The following is a 25,118-nucleotide window of genomic DNA, read 5'->3' as shown; positions in this document are numbered from 1 at the left end:
AATAAATAAATGAAAACATAACTGGGATTGTCGTCCATTGGGTTATCGACGTATAATTTAATCCATAATAAACAATTGTCTCAGTCTATTGATAAGTTAAGTAAGCATGAGAATGTATTAACTAATGAAATTAAAAATCTAAAAGAATCATTTAATAATGAGATAACAGTAGTCCACGGGATAGTCGTAAAAGTGCAACAGGTGTTGCAAGATTTTAAAAATAAAATTCAGGAGCTATACTGTTATTTACATCAATCCCAACGCAGGATAATGGCAAACTTGTTTGTTCATCTTGTACAGGAGAGAGTAAATAAAATAGTAAATAGCATTTTAAATAATGAGTTAACATATCATATATTATCTAATGCTGACGTTAAAAAGTTAATTAATTTTCATGATGTTTTGAAAAATACTATTTATAGGTCAGACATTGGAATGTTTTACCAAATGTCTAGCGTATATCTAGTAAAATACCATTACGAAGATAATAATGTTGATTTAATAATAAAGACTCCGATAATATATGATACTAGCATTTCAATAATGTATGATGTTACATCAATGGGCTACTTAATAAATAACACAAGAATATATTATCAATTACCAGAAGCAGTCTATTTGGCTGAAGGTAAATTTCACTCATTGGATAAAAGTAAATGCGAATTTAAAAGTTTTCTATATTTTTGCGAGAGCATAACTATGGACCATGAATCGAAATGCTTGAATAATATTATTTTAAATAAATCTCTAGGAGGATGCCAGCAAAATTCGGAAAAATTTTTGGGGAATGTGATATTCAGATATACACACGCTGGTGTGATGTATTCTTCTATTGAAGAAGCGTACATGACAAAAGTGGGTGTACATCAAGAAGTTACTTCAACAAAACTTGATCAAACCAAAGCTAAATCAAATTTCATAAACTATGATAAATTTGATAATATAATAATTGGAGAGCTGGTCATTCCATCTAAACGGATAATTCAGATTCAAAATAAACACATTAAATTGATCGGTAATTGGACTGAGAGACAAATAAATTTCACCTTGCATACGCAAGAGCTAAATAGTTTAACTGAAAAATTGTTAAAATTGAAAGTCGATACTTCGATCCCAGAACTACATTTAAAAACAGACTATATCATGTATGTAATTTTTGGAGTAATAATATCATTAATTTTGACAACAATATTGTTATTAGTACTGTATTGTAAGCTGTATAGAGCAATACGGAAGTATAAAATTCAAAATCAGGAATAATAATAATAATAATAATAATAATAATAATAATAATAATAATAATAATAATAATCATCATCAGAAAGTAATAATAAAGTAAGCGTAGTATGTAAATGAATATCGTATGTGCCTTGGGTTATGAAAAAAAAAAGTTTTTACATTTGTAGATATGGAGAAGAATGGAGTTTATTTTGAAAAAAAAAATATCTAAGTTGCAATAAAACCTGAAAAGGAATATCGAATTAACATTTAAAACAATTGGTAATATGTAGACATACTTACCTACAGCATGAGGTAGTTGTGGGTTGAAAAGCTTTTGGTTGTCATCCTAGATAAAACTAGGATTGGTCTAGTTGAGTCGGTGAAAACGATTAAATCGTTGGAAAAAAAATAAAATGGTTACGTAGAACTAGTACGGCAAAACTCTTTGTTTTTGGTAGAAAAGAAGCAATAGAAAATAAGCATAGATAATAGATCATCATAGACAAGCATAGATAAAAGCATGTAAATAGATAATAGCTAAGTTAAATAACATCAGAATATTAGTGAAATCAGTAGCTTTAAGCTATAGAAAACAAAAGCGAAAAGAAGAAAAATAGAAAAGTTGTCTATTAGTAAAGCTAGATAAATAGACAAATTATAGATAAAGTAGATACTAGTGTTATAAACTAGTTCAAGTAAGCTTACAAATCTACAATAATAAGTCGTTAAAAGTACGGAAAAGTACGAAAAAGTTGTTGAAAAGAAGTAAATAGTTTTAATAGAAAAGTAGGAAAATCATAGATAAGACACGAGAAATAGTCGCAAATAGAATACAATCATAATGCATCATATCAATAATCAACGTTAAGTTGTATGAGAACACATTATTTTATCAAAATTCATTTTCTAAATTCACGTTTTTTTTAAAATGAGAGAGGAATTATTGATTCATTATTATTATCAAATGATCAATTGGTATATAGATTATTTGTATTATAATAAGTTATTGTATTTAGGTTATGAGTATCTTTGATATTCATGAGAGTACTGTACTCCGTTGAGTAGTTTTCTGTTTACTACTTACGAGACGATTGCATCCTGGCGAGGCTCTGTGCGCTCATGCAGCAGAGAGCGGTTGCTAAGGGGCGTGGTTTACGAGAAGATGGCCGCCAGCATAGCAACAAGTCCCACCCACGGGAGACTAGCTACTTGTATTCACAATGATTTTGATGCTTTATGAATGAATTCTAAGGACAGAGAGTGTTGGAATGTAAAAATAAGATAGATTAAACATCAATAAAGATAACTGTACCTACAAACAACGTTAAAACTAGTAATAAAGTGTATTTAAGAGCTGAAATATGCACGAAAATGTAGGATTTTACGACTTTAAAAAAAAAAAAGACAATAACAGCGTCAAACGAATGAAAATGTAACAAGGATAGCAGTTTTGTATCCGAATAGGTTACATAGTGATTAGAACACTATTCATTATTTAGAATATGCATCGATTATGCATTTTAAAGAAAATAATGAACGATTAATGAACATTAACATTAGGCCTATGCTGAAATTATGAATATATTGTTCAGAAGAGAGTCATAGACCGCGGTATAGTTATATAAGTGTTTAAGAAAATAAAAACACGATTTCACACTTAGTTATATATTTACAGGTATTATGGAAAAGAAGTTTACCGTAATGGCTATTGCTTTAACATCGTTAATAACTTTAGTACTAGCAACGTCTATAATTATCATTTATTTAATTATTAAATTACGTAGATTTAGGAGAAAGAAAAAACAGGAAGGAAGAGTAGAGGATAAAAAAGTATATGACGATATTAGTAACGTAGAAAACTGCGGATTATTTCCAATCTATGCAGAAATTAATAAAAACCACACTAAAAGCACACTATTTGCACAAAACACAAAGCAGATCACTATCTTGAGCAGGAAAAGGAACCACAAGGTAACTTAAACATTGTTGGTATGCACTGCACCAAAACCAAAGAGGGATGTAACACAAATCACAAATTATCCGGTTTTGAAGCAGAAAAAACGGATCAACATTTAGTCACAAACTTGAAACACGAAAAACTATACATGCGTCCTTGCGACATTTTGGTCCTGTGAACATTTTGCCGAAATTTTCACGAACAATGCGGAGCACGTATTCAAAGTTAACTTTATACATCGAAGCAACGCGGCAAACAGGATAAGACGTGGAAGTTTGTCCAAGTTCAGTGTCAAAAACGTTTGCTGACTTAACATTTTGCGGAAGGAAGTGTATCAAGAGTTGCTAACTCTATAGATAGCAAACTTACCATAAGTGAAGTGAATAATATTTTTAAATTTTGTTTTTGTGTTTCAAAATCATGCAGCGATAGGAGACGTTGTTCATTAGTGTATTAGTGGTTTACAACAACAAATCTAGTGTATAATGAAGTGCATTATTTTTATGGAAAGCATCAGTGATATGGTCACTGGTATTAGTGGAAACTATGCAGAGTCAATAAACACTGAGTTGAACTTTGCGACTAACTTCAGTGGAAAGTTTTCAAGAACGAGAACGGAAAAGTATATATATGAGCAATTCCGAGCACAGGAAATGCAACACAACTTCAAGTAGTTATATATGTAACTCAATAGATGGCAGGAGCTCATACTCTGATGAGGACTCTTGAAAAGTATTTTTTTTTTAAACGAAAACAATGATTGTAAATAAATAATGTTTTGATGATTTCTTTCGAATGTGAAAAATGAATATAAAGATATATACAGAGTGATGGTTGAATATATATGATTATTTTATGTAACATATGTAATTAGTTTTCGGTCAATTTCAAGGAAGAAATTGAGTCGAGAACGGAGTTCTCTTATTTTAAAGGAGGGGCATGTTGAGGCATGTCATTGATTTTATTCAAAAAGATTTTATTTTGGTAAAGGAAAGTATATTTAATAAGATTGAATGTTAAGAAACTAAGTGTTATCACGTAACGTAAACACGTGTGTGTGTTTATGTGTTGACATCAATGTTATGTGTATGTAATGAATGTTCTACGGCTAGACGCTTGGTCGTCAATTCGTAAGATATTGTAATTTGTATTTGTAATGTTTTGAATTGTCATCAGATTGTCACATTGTAACATTGACACACTTTGACTGTGATATAATCGTTGAGTTCGCAGAAATTTGTAAGTCTGAGAATTTGATCACGATGTAATTCGGGTGAAACCAACGTTTTACCAATAGCTGAGATATACAGAAAGTCGACGAGAATGAATTCCAAGATGTCTGGAATCTTCGTATAAAACCTTATAGTTTTTAGAGATGAAGAGGATTCGAGGATCAGTCTCTAGGGAGCAGTCTTCGAGCATTTGTCTCAGAGTTGAGTCTAAGAGATCATCGTACGTCTAGTAGTCACATAGTTGCTCATGTCACAGTAGTCGCTTCTCTGTGATTCTACGTTCAGTATTAGATCAGGAGATCTAATAGTTCAGCAGACCATTATAGTAGATAATGGTACACAATAGTCAACCATTCTAGACTAGTGGCAGCAATACAGAGATCGTCCAGAACATCGATAGCAGTTCCAGTCATCAGCTGTATAAAGGTACGTGTATCTCAGCTATGTTTGAGTTCATCGTGGTTAACTTCCTAGCTGTTTAAAGATATGTGATCTTGCGATTATATTCAGTCGACGATCAATCACAATAGTACACAAGCTTAATGAAAATACAAAGTTTTAGTTTAAAGTCATTTAATGTGGTTTCTTTCCGTCATCCTGTACCTACTCATTCTAGATGGTGAGTAGCAGCGATCTTCGACCGTCATTTTACATTTCATCCCCATGCTATATAGGCACGACGGTGGAAGGTTGTTAATATATATATATATATACATATTGAGGTGGCCCTTACATAAGGTAATTTCGTGTTACGATACTCACACCCACGAAATGTATTCTGTGTGACGTAAACACGCATTAGTGAAATAGCAGCTCCTTACGAGAACGTCAACCCGTGCCGACCTGACGACTAAGTCTTGAAATGACGTTTCTACATTATAATATAATTTAGAATGTCCAGCAGTGACAACGGAGAAACAAAAAGAGACAGAGAAACGAAACTTTGCCCGAAGCATGACACCTGCCTGTGTATTGACGAACATCATTGGGTGAACAGTGTTGCCAACCGAAGAGAAAGGTATGTTTTTGTAAATCGAATGACCTAAATTGGATATCATCATTGGAAGTAATAATGAAAATAAAGATAAAAGATATGATAAACGCAGATTAGTGTTGGAAACTTTTCAAGAAATAATGTGAAACATGTGTTAAATACAAACACCGTTGGCGTATGCAGCGTTGCCATCTTTTACAAGCCACTTCTCAGCTTTAACAAGATACCGAATATCTCATTCAGTACGTGACTTACCGATCTCACATAACCACAGTACTGCTCCTCATACTTTACTATGTTGCGTTATATATTTTAAACCGGATGCACTAGTGATCTTTTCCAAATCCAACTTTTCTCTTCTGTTGATGGGAACACTATTTTTATAGACTAGGAATCAGTGTAAACAGTTCTTCTCAATATTTAATTTGAGGTGTACAAAACGTTAGTACCTCACTTCCTGTGTGCGCCAAAGGTGTTTGATGTTCAAACATAACACCCAATACTGAGATCTCCCAGTTGGTCTAGTGGCTTGCGTGTGTGTCTTTCACGCACGATGCCCCATCAAAAATGAACTTCGGTGGGAGAACATAAAAATTTATTTCACATTAATACACTTTCCATTTCCTTTAGCATAAATGGCATAACCACGACACTAAACTAAAAAAGAAAAGTTTCCAACACTCCACTGGCCCCGTGAAATTACATTTGTTGACATTTCTCTTCTTAAAACTTATCATAATCATTTGCATAATAATAAGTTGAATAATGCCGCTTGACGTCAAACTTCTTTGAGTTGTTCCTTAATGTTTTTCAACTTATCAAACGTTTAATACTATTACTGTCTTCTACACAAAAAAATGTACTTCCAAGAAGGATTGAATGAATTCCGAATTGGTGATTTACGTTTTACGTAAATAGTCCGTTCCACTTAAACTACTCCATATGATGTTAATGACGTTACTTTGTAGGTTCGCAAATCTTCTGAGCGTTTTTTTTTTCGGACGAGTAGAAATCTGAATGAGCATGACATATACTATGCCTTGAACTTTAACTGTTCTGGGTATTTCCGAGAAGCTGTATAGAGACACGATTCATTACAGTTTACTTTCATGTTTGCAAGAGAATGATTTACTTCACAATCAAAGACTGTGAAAAATGAGGAAATGTAAGGTACCGAATGTTAACAGTGAATATGAATCAGTAAGTTTGCAGAACACCTACCATCTGTCTCAGTAGATATACCTGTGTTGTCATCAACGCTTCGCATAAAGTACAAAATCAACTTAAAAGTTATCGTCGATCAGTTAACGTCCATCTCGTTAACGCATTTTTTATACATATAAACTCAGGTTTTGTAAGCTCCACAATAAATTTATCAGTCTTTACATGTGTGTTCCAGCATGAAGTTAGTGTTCACTCGACAAGCAACTTAAAATATCTTTAGATACAGCAACAGTAGTACCAATAGACACGAAAAGCTATCAACCGGCTCTTGCTCTCATCCCCCTCTTTGTTGTCTCACCCTCTCCCCACTTTCAGCCTGGTTGCCATATGTCACTAGGAAGAGCAACCACTTCCGAATACATTAACGGGGATCATTCAGTGACAACGCTGTTTCAACAAAGCTTAAAGGCATAGCCGTATCAAAAAAAAATCCCACGCTGCCTTTTACATAAGGCGCTTGTCAACATTGCTGCATTATGTTAGCAGCTCTCCTCATGGTGTATACAGGCCTCTTTCATCGCTTAAAATGAGGTTGTTAGATTCACTGTAGGACATCCTAACAACACAGTTTCGTGTTTATCAGTAACTAATTTATTTTTTATTGACATAAATTATTGTGCGTTCCTTTAAGGTAATTATGCTGTATATCTTCAAAATTTTCTTTCAATGAAAAAATTACCATCATTCCTGAAGCCAGTTATGACTTTTTAATTATAATTTGAAGTTCGTTACAAAACTATAACAAAATATGTGTTCAGGAATTCGTTTAAAGAAACCAACATTCCGTGAGGTGTATAATATTATTGGTGAAACGCCTTTCAGACACTTATTGGAATGAGTTCTATGATATTACAGTTATCCTTTAAACTTTCTGCAGTACAATGTAGGGATTTATAGCGAAAGCTGTAGCAAAGGTTATACATAATTATATTTGCACAATAAAGGTGTTATACATAATTAGTAACAGTACTTTTTGGAAGTATACTTAAGAACACTCAGTGGAAATTCTCGGATATGTCCCAACCTTGGCACTCATGCACGATATGCTCTTTGTGATAATAACACGTGGGATTATTAAGACATTAGGAGTATGTTATACAATGTTCAAAACATACAATACTTACTTTAATTGCGCGTGTAAATACTCCGAGCATATACGTGAATAGCTCTTTGTATTGTAACTGCTCGTACAGATGCTCAAAATGTCTGGGGTATGGTATTCCATTTTCACTTTTCTTGTTGGAATGAGTGGATAATTTGGATTTTCGTTACCGGAGCCCATCTATTGGCCAGACGCTGTATCACCATCTCCTACACGCACTCGATAGGGTCCTAAGTCCAAGCAAGATTAGTCCATATCAGACTTCTCCATTGTTACATTTTCAGCACATGTAGCTTCAATAGCGTGCAACACTGTACCACTACACTTCCCTGTTATGTTTAGTGATAATAGTGCATTTTAAATCTGCACACTTGTATATGGGGCTATTTAGAATAAAATATTGGTATGCTGAGTTGGCAACACTGCTTCACATATGACAACACTGTTTATGGTTTTCGATAGTGCATTTTGTTCTCATTATATTGTGCAACTTTTGTTTTGATTGCTTTAACGGTGTTCAAGATATATACTTTAAACATACATAATTTCATAATATAATTCTTTGGATATTTAAATTTTGAAGCCCCCTAGCTCCTATCCTTCTGGTCCATAGCACCTTAAATTTTGCTTATGTTCATGATTTTAGCGACAACTTGTGGGACCCTCCCGTGTTAGATAACTGCAGAGAATTTCAAACAATAAGACATTTTGTGATGGTAATCACTATATTGAGTCTGCCATTTTGAATTTTGTAATTTTAACGTCATATTCTGAATCAGCAGCCCTACCTTCCCCCCTGGCAGTACGTTTTCTTCTATGTTAAATGATTGTTTTCTGTCTATGCTTGGAGACCACCCCTAACGTTCAAAGGGTCGTTTCCACCCTTAAATCGTCACCATTGCCGAAACAAAAAAAAAATAAAAATACGTGTTTATTATTTTTCGATGTTCTACAAGTGTGCAAAGTTTCACTCAGATCGGTGAGTGACACTTCCGTAAGTCTCCTAGTTAGTCACGAAAGAGCTCTGGAATCCGCTGCGTAATTCCCTTTAGTAATGTGTTTGTTAAAAATTATGGAGAATCCAAATTGGTGGGACCATTTGAGTTACAGAAGGTCACTCAGATCATAAGACTGATACATTTATAACTGGGCCATCCATCATATATAATATATAATATCCAAATTGTTACAATATACGTACTGGAAATAGAATTACGGCTAAGGTGGCCGGACGTTCTGTTTTAGGCTGAACAGTCCCTTTTTTTCAACCGTTGTTCTGTCTTTATTATTATTATTATTATTATTATTATTATTATTATTATTATTATTATTATTATTATTATTATTATTATTATTATTATTATCAAGCGAGATGCTTAATTGACCCGTTTTTGATCAAAAATGGACAAAGTGTTCCGTGCTTATTACTCAAAATATAATGATCAGAGCCAATTCTATATTCTTGCGTTAAAATGACTATGTATAGAGTTATTTTGGGGACCGACACTAATTGGAAAAAATTTCGTCCGTGCCTGGAACTGGCAATTGTTTGGTGTTACTTAAAGGAACACCGCTGCGATATCACTGTTACTTGATCACTGTTCGAAACGATGCTGGCGCTCGAACTGCAATCTGCGCATTTTATACATCTTATCTCCCTTCCTCCTGCGATTCATACGCATCCCATTTTCATAAGTTAAAATTAGGGTCACCTTCATCATGGCAAACATGTGGTACCATATTTTATTTTGCAAAAAGCATTTTGAAGCTTTACCTTTCCCATGTTTGAAGAAAAGTACTTGTAGTTTAAAATAATTTTGTCTGTTTTTGTTCACGATTCTTCGGCGAAAAAAAAACTATGCATTTGTACCTTTGGAACCATACATGAATTACCTGAACTAAATTTTATATCTACTGTCTTGAAGATTTTGTTCTTCATGGTCCGATGCATGGTCTCTGCGGTCATGAATTCCAGAGATTTCTCCTCGAAGTAGTTGGGAAAGTGTTTATTTTGCAAGGTATTCGCAGAATTCTCAAAAGTTCAGACCAGCACTGTGGTAATTAAATATTTAAACCTTTTTAAAATACAAGTTCAAAGGATTACAACTGCAGAGAATCTTTTACAGCAAAGAAACTCTTTACATAAAAAAAAATGAGCAACTTGTGTTTGCTCTCCTATTCTAAGAGTTTTAGAAATAAGGTAATATGTGTATTCCAGTTGCTTGGAAAGAAAACAAGAAATAGTTTTGAATTCATTTCGTAAAATTTCTCCATATACGAATACTGAAAACTTACGCGATGCTAGGCTTTTCATAATTACAATATTTTACTGTGTATAATGTGCATCTTTTTAGGAATATATTAAAGGAAATGTAGTATGAGTATTATACGTGTGCGCTTCTACATGCAAAATTCTTAATCCTCGTGTTGCGTGTTTATATATTAAAAGTATATTCCTGAACCAATAACGACCTTCTTATACAAATTAGGCTACTGCTTCAATTTATCAATCGAATTTGTTAAGTTTACTATTGCAACGAAAGTAATTGCTGTTCGTTATATGAAAATGACAAATAGCGAGGTATTGTTAACCTCAGAGGAAACACTAGTGATTATTATAAAGAGCGCGGAATTTATTAAATAATATTGTGTGAACAATGAATAAGTTTTATTTTATACACTGTACCTGGGAACTAGAAATCTACGTTAACTGATATTTTACAAAAGTTGTTGGGAAAACAAAATATCTTAAAATGGTTTTGGCTTTTAGAGAGTTTTAAGTTAAGGTATTAAATGTACTAAAGAACATAGTAATATAATTACCGAGAGACACTTTGGGCCTCCTCCCACTGAAAGTGTTACCACAATGGGGAAGCTACGGGAACAAGAATTTTTTCGGATATCTGGGGAAGAAGGCAACATATTGACACAATAACATATATTATACCCAGAGTATATCAAGGAGTAGACTGTATACGGTAAAATGCGATCTTAAAATGGCAGGGACGCATATCGTAGAGTCGACGGAAAAGCTGTATTTTGCCAATTACAATAACTTGTATCGCCTAGAGACTTAGACAATTTATAAAGGAAAAATCAGATTTGACCTTGCCTCAAATACTAAGTACTTGTGAAACTTTTTCATTGTAGACAACTTCAAACAAGTGTGGAAATTATTCACTCAAGAGCGGTGTTCATCAAAGTTATCGCAGTTTCTGAGCTACCGTATCGTTTCTAAATCTACTGTAAGCTACCAACCAAAAGGATTACCAACATTTAAAAAAAATCTAACATTTGTCTATTGCCTTTAAACTTACATTTCTAGTAAATATGAAATCAAGCTATCCAAGTTAGCAAATGTCTAATATACATACGGAAAAACATAACGTGCACAATCCCACGCGTATACAATCAACTGCGAGATAAGGCTAACAATGGCAATTGCGCGGGAGAAACAAGCAGTTGTCGTCAGCGCCTCCTGTCATTAGAGTCAGCTCAGTGAAAGAATCAAGGTGAATCAACCGGAGCGTTAACGCGATCTACCGAAGAATGTCTCAGCGAGCTACTAGTAGCTCGCGATCAACGGTTTAGCGTTCACTGCTCTAGGAAATATTTTTAAACATAGTAATTGATTTCGGGAGCAGAAAAGGGTGAAGATTGGCTTCCTTTACATCATACACGAAAATAGTGCACTACTTGTTAATACTACTCTTAAAATTCATGACCGTTGTGCAATAGTGCAATATATTAGTGGTCCTTAAAGGCATTTCTTGTAAAATGTGACTGCTAAGCACTGTCATAAGAAGTCTTTTCGGCTTTCCTCCAATCAACGAGTTATTTTGAAAATGTAATTTCATTTCTTGATTGCCTTGCCAGAAGCCATAGCAACCGGCTCCCGTGAATTGATTTATAAATATTGTACAGTCCGCTGCTTAGAAATTGTTATAAAAATTTTAAGTCCAAATTAATAACAAACTCTTGCCCCGTTTTCTTATGCAAACCGGAAATACATGTCTCGATCGATCAGTTATTTCTTGTATTCAATCCAACACATCCCCCTCCTCTACCTATCCTTGTCTAAAGCAGTGTGTCTAAAAAAACAACAGGAATCAAGTTTACAACGTTATAGCTCTAAACAGTCTTTTTCATTCGTTTGTTCTGAAATATCTTTTAGGAGCCTAAATAAATAGTCACACAATGTGTCATGCTTCATAAACATCTTTATTTTCATTCTTTCCCTTTTTCAAAGAGTGCAAGCTAGTAAGATGCTCCCTAAGAAATCCTTGGAAATTGCCAATAACGGCAGTAGGTTTTGTGCTTCCTAAAGTCTGTCATGCAAGCACAGTGCTCTAAGATATCTACTGACAGAAACGAGTGTTATTCAATGCTTAACTTCATTTCTTTTCAGTAATTGCAAGCAAATGTTCTAGGGGTGTCATTTGTGCAGGACAGGAGGGTGTAATTCCCCTTCCCTTGACCTTCATAAATACATATTGTTTGATCAAATGTATAGTAATACAGTAATAAAAAAGTGAAAATCTTATGTCGGCTTAGAATCCCCCCCCCCAAATAAAATCTACGATGACACTGCTTTCAGCAACAAGCCTATAGAGTTACTATAGCACATTGCTAGAGAGCTTACATTGGGTTTCAAAAGTCGAAAGTTTGATCTCGTCATATGAGCTCATACCGGACGACATTGAGAGAGAGAGATTGAAATATGGAGACAGAGAGGGATGAATTACATGTGAAAGTTTAGAATTGGAGAAAAAATTATCGGACAGCATTTATATTATGACAAAAATTGTGATTTTGTGAAACAAATTAAAGAAAGGTTCCGAACTGGGAGGATCACATTAAGCAGTTGTCGAATTAAGTTGGAGAACTCTTTTTAGAGCATCAGAAGATTGTGAAGGGAGAGAAAGATCATAAGATCTGTGGAATTAAGAATTTTAAAAAATCTTGAGCTTCCAAGACAGGTTTCGAACCACGAACCTTTTAACTATCAAACCATGACTTTATCCATTTTTTAATACTTTATTGTACTCTTATTTAGCCAATTACATCAGAAAGGATTAACAAAGAAAATTGTACTGTGAACATCCAATTATACCAACAAAATAAAGTACAATAGACACATCAATAAACTGCTGCTAGAAAATTAGCAAACTTTTGTTTGCGAATTGAAAGTGCTAGAGTTTGCATACGGAACAATAATTGATTGACATACAAAGTTACATTATTATTAAAATCATTACATAAAAGAATATCGATAGTTTGGGACGTGATCCATAAAATTGCGTTATGTTTAGTGCTGGGATAAAATTGATAATCCGGAAGCAGCATGAATGACGTACAGTGAATATTAGGAGTTGTTCTGCAGATACGGGCAATGATTTTTTGATAATGAAACCATATAGCTGTGTTTCGTGAGCAGTTTTTGAGCCGATGTTGGAGAGTATCGAGAACATAACAAGTACCGCAGAAAGAAATATTACAGATACCCAATTCATAAAGTCTCCCGTTAGTAGGATATATATTATGAACAACACTGTACCAAAGAGATTGCATGGCAGGAGACAATACCGGAGTATGAATGTTTTCCCAGATTTTCTTCCAGTGTGTCATTGGGTAATGTTCTACAATACGGGGAACCGAAGTTGTGGTGCCATGATAATGATTATATAATTGTCTAACAGAAAGATCTTCAAGGTGACTCCGTGCGATAAGCGAGTAACTAATATCAAGAAATACGTCCTTGAGGTATGGCACAAGGGAAATCCAAGGTTGTATATGCAGGGGAGCTTGTAACTCAATATGACGTAGTGGTACACATAACGCCTTGCTGGAAAAGGATTCGGAGTAGGAGCATAATGTTTGGCAGACGCGATGAATCAGCAGCGAGTAGCTCTGAAATTTAATGTCTTTAAGGCCAAGGCCACCATCACGTTTTGATAAACACGCAGTCTCGTGACTTACCCTTAGGCAGTGATTATGCCACAGCAGTTGCCCTGTGTGTTTTCGTATGATACTTAGGTATTTCTTCGGCAAGGAAAAAAAATTGAGTCAGAAACCAAAGACGACTAAAAATAAAAACATTTAAAAAGTATACTCTGCCTGCAAGACTGACCTCCCGGACTTTACTTTGGTGTATGAGAGCAACCAAAGTACAGGTTATGGTATGAAAATTGTAGTCTATAGTATCTGCTATGCGACGTTGCCAAGTTACGCCTAAGATTTTGATGCGATCAGTAAAGGGAAACGTAGACAAATACACGTGTTGGTCAGCCGGATTTATACACATCAGGTGTGACTTTTGTTTATTGAGAATAGCACCTGAAACGCCCTCATAGTTCGATATGAGAAGTTCAACACGTGACAGTTCCTGTGGACTGGTAATGAAACAATGTATATCGTCTATAAATGCTTGTAATTTTAAGGATGTTGCACCAATCTGTATACCTTGAATGTGTTGTTCCAGTGTTAAAAGAAAGGGAACAAGAACCAAGCTATATAGAATGGAAGACAGGGGGCAACCTTGTGCAATACCTCGACGTACATTGATAGGATATGTAAGTGCACCATTAACCTTTAATCTTACATATCGTTGAGTATAAAGAAATTTAATCAAATTAAGAAAACTGTCTCCAAAACCATAGTTTTCAAGTACCTTAAACATGTAATCATGTGACAATCTGTCAAATGCCTTATGGAAATCAAGCGCCAATAAAGCGACCTGCGGAGAACTTGTTTTCTGACAACAATGAATACCTTCTCGTATATTACTTAGTGCTAAAAACATAGGTTTTGTATGTTTTAAACCATACTGATCATTGTGTAAGACTTGATTCAGAAACGGTTCTAAACGAGAGGCAAGGCAACGGGATAAAATTTTCTGGTCAACAGTAAGGAGGGTAATCGGTCTAAAATTATCAAAGTCATGCGCACCTGCATGTTTAGGTACAAGTACCATTATGCCAGCGGTAAAGGAAGAGATGCACGTGGGCGTGAGTCGGAGTTCGTTATACATTTCTGTGAGAAAAGGCGTAAGAATGCTGTGAAATTGGCGGTAAAATTCTAGTGTAAGACCATCGGGTCCCGGAGATTTATTTAACTTCCCCGCAAAAATAGCTTGCTTGACTTCTCTTTCTGTAAAGGGGGCATTGAATATGTTACGAGCCTCCGGGGTGAAAGTACCTGTCGGACGCTCGAAGCAAGGGTCGGAAGATTGGGTTGGAGCGGGGGAATATAGGTTCTGGTATGCATCGTACAAAGCTGGGATTACCTGATCATGCTCGTGAACTACACCGTTAGGAAAGGAGACCTTGGAAATAAGGTTTTGTTTACCTCTGCGCCTTTCACAGATAACTGTATGTAAAGATGGAACTTCATGCTGAAGCATCGTTGTTTTGCCTCTCGTGAAAAAACCTTGATTTTTCTTTCGATGTAGAGTGAGTAGGAGTGCCTTAATTTCCTTAATACGAGGGAGTACGTCTACTCCTTGAGCAAGTTCTTTATAGTAGTCACATAATAAGTGATGGTAATAATTATATTGCTCTTTAAGAAAAGAGGATTTGTCTTTGCAGTGCTGTTTACAGATAGACCGAAAGGAGGGTTTAATGTGATGTAACCACCATGAAAACAAACTTTTCTTGTGAGATTTAAAGTGCATTAAATAGTTCCACCTATTGGTAATTAGCAACTGTAGATCCTCGTCAGGTAAAATGCTGTTATTGAGTGACCAAACAAAGGATGATTTTAAGTACTTACGGTATCCATTCAGCCACGGAGACCTATACTCTTTATTTCATATAGCTTAGTTACAGTTTGCATAACGAACTTCGTCTTGTTCAAGAACACGTTTTAAGGCAATAAAAGTTTGTTACTACTATGTTAATTGAGTTGATGAAGTAATGCCAAATATTCGGACATAATTCACCTTGTGCGAAGCTCTAGTGGAAAATGAAAAAAACATCTTCGCAAACATGTTAGAGTTTTGAAAAGTAAAAGTTAAAAAAAAACAATGGAAATGCGCATGAGTATGCCACTTGGGTGCAAACATATCACTTTAAAACGTAGCGTATTTACAACGGTGCTTGTTAGGTGAACGGTTAGTGTAAAGGACTCCTATGCGGATCGTTCTAGGTTCGAATCGAGCCCGTTGTTTTCTTCTTTTAGCTACGCTCATATTGTGCATTCCAGAAGTTCAATTTTGATCGTAATGTAGTTGCAGGTAGTTTATGCCGGAATTATTTTCAAATATGTGATTTGTTATTACACGCTTTTCTTTAACTTGTGATGTTTCAATTTTGATATGAAATCTCACAACCTTACTTTAATGCATTTCTCTAAGTTATATCATGATGACTTTTTGCACAACGACAGTCGGGTGGTAATATAATATTTCATTGTTACTGTAATATATACCTGAACAATATACCTGTGGTAGAGGGTAAGTAACTGAAACCTATCCTCTAATGGGACGGATGACATGTAAAAGTAATTGAATGCGAAAGATATTGATGTGAAATTCATAGTTTTTGGGTTCGAAGAGATTAAAAGTGGCACTCTAGATTAGCATTCCTCACTTCTTTTTAGCCAGGTATAAATGGAAAATGGTTTTAAAATATATATATATTACAGTAACAATGGAATATTACTGTCCGATTCTCGCCGTTGTGCAAAAAGTCATCATGATATAACGTAGAGAAATTCGTTAAAGTAAGGTTGTGAGATTTCATATCAAAGTTGAAACATCGCAAGTTAAAGAAAAGCGTGTAATAACAAATTACATGTTTGAAAATAATTCTGGCTCAAGCTAGCTGCAACTACATTAAGGTCAAAATCGAACTTCTGGAATGCACAGTATAAGCATAGCTAAAAGAAGAAACAACGGGCGGGATTCCAACCTAGAACCATCCGCGTAGGAGTCCTTTACACTAACCGTTCACCTAACAAGCACCGCTGCAAGCACGCTACGTTTTAAATTTATATGTTTGCACCCAAGTGACATACTCATGCGCATTTCCATTGTTTTTTTTTTACTTTCACTTTTCAAAACTCTAACATGTTTGCGTAGATTCTTTTTTTCATTTTCCACTAGAACTTTGCACAAGGTGAATTATGTCCGAATATTTGGCATTACTTCATCAACTCAATTAACATAGTAGTAACAAACTTTTATTGCCCTAAAACGTGTTCCTGAACAAGACGAAGTTCGTTATGCAAACTGTAACTAAGCTATATGAAATACTGAGTATAGTTCTCCGTGGCTGAATGTAAAGTCATGGTCTTATAGTTAAAAGGTTCGTGGTTCGAAACCCGTCTCGGAAGCACAAGAGTTTTTAAATTCTTAATTCTACAGATCTTAAGATCTTTCTCTCCCTTCACAATCTTCTGTTGCTCTAAAAAGAGTTCTCCAACTTAATTCGACAACTGCTTAATGTGATCCTCCCAGTTCGGAACCTTTCTTTAATCTGTTTCACAAAATCACAATTTTCGTCATAATATGGATGCTGTCCGATAATTTTTTCTCCGATTCTAAACTTTCATATGTAATTCATCCCTCTCTGTCTCCATATTTCAATCTCTCTCAATATCCGCTATGAACTCATATAACTTGAGATCAAATCTTCTACTCTTAAAACCAAATGTAAGCCCTCCAGCAATGTGCTATTGTGACTCTATAGGTTTGTTGTTAAGAGCAGTGTCATTTTAGATTTGCCCGGGGGGGAGGTGGAGATTCTTCGCCGAGGTAAGAGTTTCACTGTTTTAAATTATTGTATGACTATACATTTGGTTAAAAATCTGTATTTGTCAAGCTCAAGGGAGGGAGAATTATACTCTCCTGTCCTACTCAAATAATGCCCCTGAAACATTTGCTTGAAATTACTAACAAGAAATGAAATTAATCATTGAATAACATTAATTTCTGTTAGTAGTTTTTAGAGCTTTGCGCCCGCATTACAGACTTTGGAAAGCACAAAACCTATGACCGTGATTGACAATTTTCATAAATTTCACAAAGCACTTCTTCCTAGCTTGCAGTCTTTGAAGAAAGGAACGAATGGAAATAAAGAAGTTCATGCAGTTATGGAAACATTTTGTGACTTTTTTTTCAGGCTCTAGAAAGGCATTTAAGATCAAACGAATGGAAGAGACTAGAGCTATAAACCTTGTAAACGTCGTTTCTGTTTTTCCGTCTGAATAGAAAGGGTGTATTACGTCACACATGCTGCTTTAGACATGGAGAGGTAGAGGAGGGAGGGAGTTGGATTGAATACAAGAAATATCTAATCGATCGAGACATGTATTTCTTGATTACATAAGAAAATGGGGCAAGAGTTTGTTATTAATTTGGACTTAGAATTTTTGCAACAATTTCTAGGCCGCGGACTAGATCTTGGTTGGTTTCGTATGGCATTTCTTCCTCAGGATCCCTTGCTGCAACAATGGCTATTCCACTCCTTCTGGGGGCTATGAACGGGTAAAATCGTTAAAACAAATGTCAGTATACTAGATATTTCTGTTTCAACAAAGACACATCACATAAAGTTGTGATAATAATCATAGTGATGCAGTTAATAGTCGGTTTCTCCCTGGTTTCAATGACCCTTTTACTATTCTGCATTCAAGGATTCAGCCTAAGCTGTTTATCTCCAAAATATTGAGCATTGTACACTCAACAGCTAAAGTAATTCCACCACTGACTGCAACAACTTCATTAGGTCGGGTACAGTACTTTTTCTGGTATTAAAAACGCCTGAAGGGATGCAACCTAACTTGCACGAAGTAGCCGATGACGGTTGGTAAGACTGTGGAGCAATAACGCAAGTCGTCAGGATTTTGCTCTGCAAGTGTTATGCGTATTCTTTTTCTACCTTAAGATTTATCTTTGTTGTTGAGAATGTGTTGTACAATGAGTGCCATATATCAATGACATTATATTTCATTGCATGTGTAATGTATATTGCATATGAAAAGAAAGAAGAAAACAGTGATTATACGTCACTTAGAAATAGATTGAAATTAACTAAAAATACAAAATCTGGAATAATTAAAGGAAATATGTTTGTAAATCTTTCTCTCCATTATGGATCTACTCCAATTCCCCATCATCCTGTATTTCTTTTCTTCTCCACAGGAGAAGATCTTGGTTATCACACAGAGTGTGGATTGAAATTGAAATTGAAGCATGTTAAAAGTTACGGACCTACGGAAATTCGAACTCGAGCCTTGTAGGTATAAAATCAATGCGGTAATCAGTTACATATGCCGCTTACTGGAAGTGGTACAAAAACTGTTATCTAGTTGAAACCCTCTCATGTAAGACTAGACGGTCATTAGCTGGTTATTTAACATTTCATTCTTCAACTGAGAAACAGTCAAATAGACCTATTAATAAGAAAAATGTCTCAAAATGTTTCTCAAATTGACACTGAGGTTTTGTTGTTTTCGGAGGCTAGGAAGGAGAAGAGATGGTAGTTTTTATTTCATAATTTCTTAAAAACTCAAAACGTGTAGGAATATTAGTTAGAATTCGAGATACGTTAAAGTAAAATATGCTTAGCAAAATGTGTCCTCCGTAACTAGTAGCTTAATTTCTCAACTTTACAAAAAGGACTCGTAGCGTAATGTTGCACGAAGCTGCCAAGCGGGAGACCAGGTTCGACTCCTGTCGTATTAATATTCATAAAATTTATTGCTTAGGTAATTGTTATTGTAATTCCATTATTATTATTATTATTATTATTATTATTATTATTATTATTATTATTATTAGTAGTAGTAGTAGTAGTAGTAGTAGTAGTAGTAGTAGTAGTAGTAATAGTAGTAGTAGTAGTAGTAGTAGTAGTAGTAATAGTAGTAGTAGTAATAATAGTAGTAGTAGTAGTAGCACTAGTAGTAGTAGTAGTAGTAGTAGTAGTAGTTGTTGTTGTTGTTGTTGTTGTTGTTGTTGTTGTTTTTGTATATCTCGTTTGATTTATCTGTACGCGCGGCAAAGCTGTGAATTAATTTCCTTGTTTTCAAGTGACGACAGCTGCACGTCACAGTTGCCAGAGATACTGGTTTTATCTGACACTTCTTTCATATATAGCTTTTTAAGATAATCAAAAGATACTCTGAACCAAATAATAATGGAATATATATAATGGAATCTGTCGTGTACATATACATTTAAGTCGATGTGCGCTGAATACGTTATAAAAAAAAACTGTTCAACACAGGACGAAATACTAAAGCATGTAGATGGCTGAAAACTTAAATTTCCTATATCATAATAGAATTTAAAGATGTCAAATAGTATATATGAAATAAGAATATTTATTATTTTTATTTCATAAGGACAACACAACAGGCCTAATGTCCATTTATAGTATCGTGTACACAATTATCTAACATACACTATTATACTTACAGAAATATACGTCATTTAATTATGCAGAACTTATTGCCTGGCAATTGTTTTGAACTTGTTTTCGGACACTATATATCTACCACATTAAATCTAATCATTTCCTTATATGAAGCGTACATTTTCCACAGATTAAACTTATGCAATATGTTACTTCTTGCTTTCCTACAATAGAATGTCCCAGTGTTTGATGTTCTAGTCTTACCTTTTGGGACACGTAATAACACTTCTGAAACTAATTCCAGACAATCAATTTTACCGTTTAATAATTTACGAAAAAACAACAAATCAGAAACCAATCTCCAGTTTTTCTAATGTTTCAAAACTAAAATTCGTTACTAAGTCTTCGTAGGGGACATACTTTGGGTAGAATCCGGTTTTCTTGTATGCAAGCATTTTTAAAAATTTGAACTGTATACTTTCTATTGTATCAGTGTATTTAGTAACAGTTGGTGTCCAAACAGTACAACGGTATTCTAATTTTGAACTCATACCAGAAATATAACCTTATAAATGTTGATTTCTTATAGAAATCCTGTTCTATTCTATAAATTTATCCTAGGTTAAATGCACTACTCGTTATTGCGTCAATGTGTTAAGCAAAGGTTAAGCAATATCAAATATAACTCCTAGATTTTTCATAGTATTTGCGGTAGACAAAGAAGTGCCACTTATTGTGTAGGTAAAGTTAATTGGATTTTCTTTCCTCACCAAAGATACAGATTTATAATTGGACACTTGAGAAGTTGAAGAACTTGAGAAGTTCTAATACAAAGAGCAATCATTAATAACAAGAAGATACAAGAGAGTACGTAGATTAGATCATTGACGGACTTCCGATAGAGTATTGAACTTTTCAGTAACAAATGCTTTGTATGAAACATTGTTTTCGGTCATGCAAGTATGATACAAGATACTCCATTGCTTGTTTTGAAAAATTCAGAAATGCTACTTTAAATAGCAAGATATGATCAACGATATCGAATGCCTTGCTAAAATTACTGTAAACGACATCTACTTGACCACCTATAGGGTTCTATATAATTGTTTTGCTGTAAAATTTGTTAAAATTGATAAGTTTGTCGAAGTAGATCTAATGTGTAAGAAGCCATGTCGGTAAGTTGAAAGAAGGGGGTTTTACATTATTTAAAATGTATGCACATAATATACTTTCAAAAATTTTGGCAAAGGGTGACAGAATAGCTATTGGCCTGAAATTTTCTATTTCTCTCTTGTTTCCAGATTTTGATAATGGAGAAACTCAAACTTTCTTTCCATTTATCTGGGAAAGTATTTGTTCTAATAGAAATATTGAATATAATGCGGAGTGGGTATTTAAATATATCACTGCAACTTTTCACAACCTAAGTTACTTTTGGTTTCAACGTTCGTATAGCATTTCCTAGTTCTTCGAGTTTTATTTCATCTAATTGAAAGTTGTCAATTATATTACATTCGGTCTGATAAGCAAGCAAAGAGTCAACGTTGTATATGGTGGGTTCATTGTTGTAAGCTGAATGAAAACAATGTGCAAATGCCTGTTCTATTTCATTGAATTGTTGGATATCATAGCCATTGTATGTAAGAAACTCTGATGACAAATGCTGTGTTTTGCGTTTAATAAAGCTCTAGATCTGACTTAGGTCTTTTTCGATAGAGCATTCTGAGTTTAAAACAAAAGCTTTGTGGGCTAATTTTATGTCAAACATAAAATTAAACAAAATAAATCCAAGACACACCACCATAACAAGTTGAAAAAAGGATCAACAAACGTAGTTTATCATCGCGATCAATTTGAGAGACTGCATAAAGAAATAGTATCAAACTTCATTTCTTTATGCAGTCTCTCAAATTGATCGCGATGATAAAGTAAGTTTGTTGATCCTTTTTTGCACTTGTTATGGTTGTGTGTCTTGGATTTATTTTGTTAATTATATTGTATGTAAACCAGCATGGATAACTTCCACTGATATAAAGTGATAACAAAAACATCGTCTGCTCAGTTTACTGCACATTATCATTCTACTCTGCCCCTCAACACACCATGATCAGCACGGCGCTGCGGTTACCGCCTGTACTTACACAGTATTTTTGAGCTAATATAAAAGAACTTTGTATTTTTGATCGTCAACTAGAAACGCATGTATTTGATAAATTGCTATATATGTACAGATGGACGTTACTGACGCGACGATCAGTGGAGCACTCTTTCAAAGACGTCCTTTTAAATAATATTGCTAATATTGTAAATTTTCAAAGTAGTATTTTGAATAAGTAAAGAAATCATATTGCCAAAAATGTAGCAAGTTTCTTCCTTACATATAATCGCTCTTATAATTTGTTTAATTTCATTCTGCTGTGCAGAATTTAATATGCAGGAATATCAAAGAAAGGGAATCACATGTTTCCAGGGTCGTTTTAAAAATAAGATACTTAAATTATTTTAATTACAGTTTGTATGTAAATTTTCAATGTTACTTACTTTTTTACAGGACTCGTTGAATTCCAACTACACGTTACAAAGAATTTAAGAAACGTTTTCTGTTCCAGACTGAAGGAAAGGTATGTGTAGCTTTTCTTTTACCGAAAATTTTCTAATAGTTCTGTGTTATTACAAATGTCGATTCGATTCAGTAACACCAAAGTTGACAGAAGTAGAAGCAATGGGAAAGTTTCATCTATTTTTATTACCTAATTGAAGAAATGGAAAATCTGCTATACTTTATACACATATATATGTCAAAATTAGCGATTATTCCTTGAGCTAATTTCATGGACCTTCCAGATAATATTCAAATGATAATAAAAAATATGTATTGTTATATAAGCTTTTCCCTAAGATCTATTCCGTTTATCAATTTAAAACTTGGTGCAGTCATTTCCTAATCCCCGTAGTATTTTTAGAGATACATTTGAATTGCGTCCTTTCAACCGGAGTCACTCCAGAAGGGTCCAAAGGTGATGGGAGGGATTTCTGGAGGGAATTTTCCCGACATTCTTCCAATTCTCCATGTTCAAGTACATTATAGGCCCCAATACATAGCACTTCTGGAAAGCTTGTTTTATGCTGAAGAGAATTAACTATAAACCATGACTTTCCAATGAACAGTGTTGATTCAATAGCTGTTTCACTGTGAATCTACGATTTTCTTTATACTAACAGGGTTAATGGACCTCAGGGACTTACTCCGTTGTCCATGGTATCTAATTTTTTGGCCATTAACATATCTTTGTTATGTTTACCGAATGGACTAGGTTCGATTCCTATGTTCGGATGAGATGTTCATGTCCTTTTCTTGTGAGTAACGTCAATATGCTACATTAATAAATTAAAGTAGGATGACATTTGTATTCTCCAGCGCCTACACTTGATATGATGATACATAGTGATTTCAGTTAAGATTAAGTTTTAATAATGATTATGTTTTCTGTACTTGTCAAATGTTTTATTATTACTGCACTTTATTGAGGCGGATAGTGTTTTGTGATGTATCTGTTGTCTTCGTTACACTTATTGATATTTACATATATGGTGAGCATATGCATAAGTGGTTATTTCTATTAAATGCATCTTGCTGTAGAATCAGTCGTTGGAGTAGTGAGTAGCATTTTGTAAGTGAGTTCTAGAAGACGAAGCACTTGTTATTTTTCATTTTGGCAGTGTTATTCGGGACAAATAGAATTTCTTGGATATCTTGTCCTTGAATGTCTCTTTGATTGATGGGTTCTTGTTTTCTTGTGTTTCATGCCTCACATGTTGGAGAGTCCAAAAAGAAGACGACACGATTATCTACGCTATAGCCATGGCAATTTACATTGAACGTGGTACCTTTCCATGAAGGAGTGTTATACGTCCCGTCAAGCAGTGAGGCTATATGAGACAAGGACCTACAGTTTAACGTGGGGTCCGAACCAAATAAGCTTCCCCGGGAATCGAACTCGAATCGAATCTCCCATCCACATAATTACGAGAAAGCTTTAGAAAACGAAGATAAATTGAAGCTATTTGAATTCATTACACGCGAGGAAAATGAATCGAAATATAAAAGGAAAAGAAGGAAGTAATATAAGCAAAGAAGAAGTGTAAGTTGTGGGACATCAACTTCTAGCCTACGTGGCGGACATACTGACTTACGTGGTTAGTTGACATACCTAAGACAAGAGTTAAAGAAATTTATTTTTATTGAGTTCATTACTAGAAGATCAATCGTTTCAAGATATTGTTGAGAAAGTTTTCTACATGGAAAAAATATTAAAGAAGTTCGAGGGTGAGATGACATAAAAGAAGAAAAACAAGGAATTTATGGATGAAAAGTGGAGAAAACATTGACAATGAAGACAACATAAAGTCAACAGTAAAGGTTTTTAACAGTGTTAACTTGTTGATATGTGTAGAGTGATATGGTGTCCCAGCTTTCTTTATGGACAACATCCTTGAGAATGTAGCGATATTTTAGAGTTTGGTTAGTTTTAATTGAAGCAAATGGATCACGTTGTTGCATACTTACTAATCCAAGATGTCGATGTTTGTGTAGGTGCCTTGAAATGGTTAAATATATGTGTACGTAAGAGAGAGTACTAGAGTATAAGGATGTTAAATGTCTTCTTCTTCCTCTCCTCAACCATAGGTTGGTGGGCAACATGAAAATTTTAAAACTTTTATCTCCCTTGGGAGAGCTGTTTTATACTTTGATAAGGTTTCTTCTTAGTAACTGCATCTAGATATTCGATCCGGGGTATTCCTCTTCCTAGTTTTCCTTCTACCTTTCCCTCTATCAACATGGTGATCCAATCGGAGTGCCGAATAAGATGGTCAAGCATGCTGTTTCTTCTTTTTCCTATTATCCTTATGATCTTGCGTCCTTCATTAGCTTCCTTTAGTACATCTTCGTTCCTTTTCCTTTCGGTCCATGATATACACAGCATTCTGCGTCAAGACCACATTTCAATAACTTCTAGCTTGGATATTTCAG

The 25,118-nt window shown here is 34.5% G+C and overlaps 1 protein-coding gene across 1 annotated transcript in view; it reads left to right on the top strand.

Moving 5' to 3' along the window:
- The window catches only part of LOC145666712 (putative G-protein coupled receptor No9), a 601,808-nt gene that overhangs the window by 273,297 nt on the left and 303,393 nt on the right, over window positions 1-25,118 (top strand). Inside the window, exon 3 of the mRNA XM_081734226.1 lies at window positions 22,638-22,707. The gene's annotated coding sequence lies outside the window, so the exon portion shown is untranslated. The remainder of the gene's footprint in view (window positions 1-22,637; window positions 22,708-25,118) is intronic.

The sequence above is a fragment of the Thermobia domestica genome, chromosome 12 (assembly GCF_964235325.1).
Source record: "Thermobia domestica chromosome 12, izTheDome1.hap1.1, whole genome shotgun sequence".
Lineage (NCBI taxonomy): Eukaryota > Metazoa > Arthropoda > Insecta > Zygentoma > Lepismatidae > Thermobia > Thermobia domestica.
The sequence above is the reverse complement of the archived record's forward strand: the minus strand, read 5'-3'. Positions and strand labels throughout refer to the sequence as shown.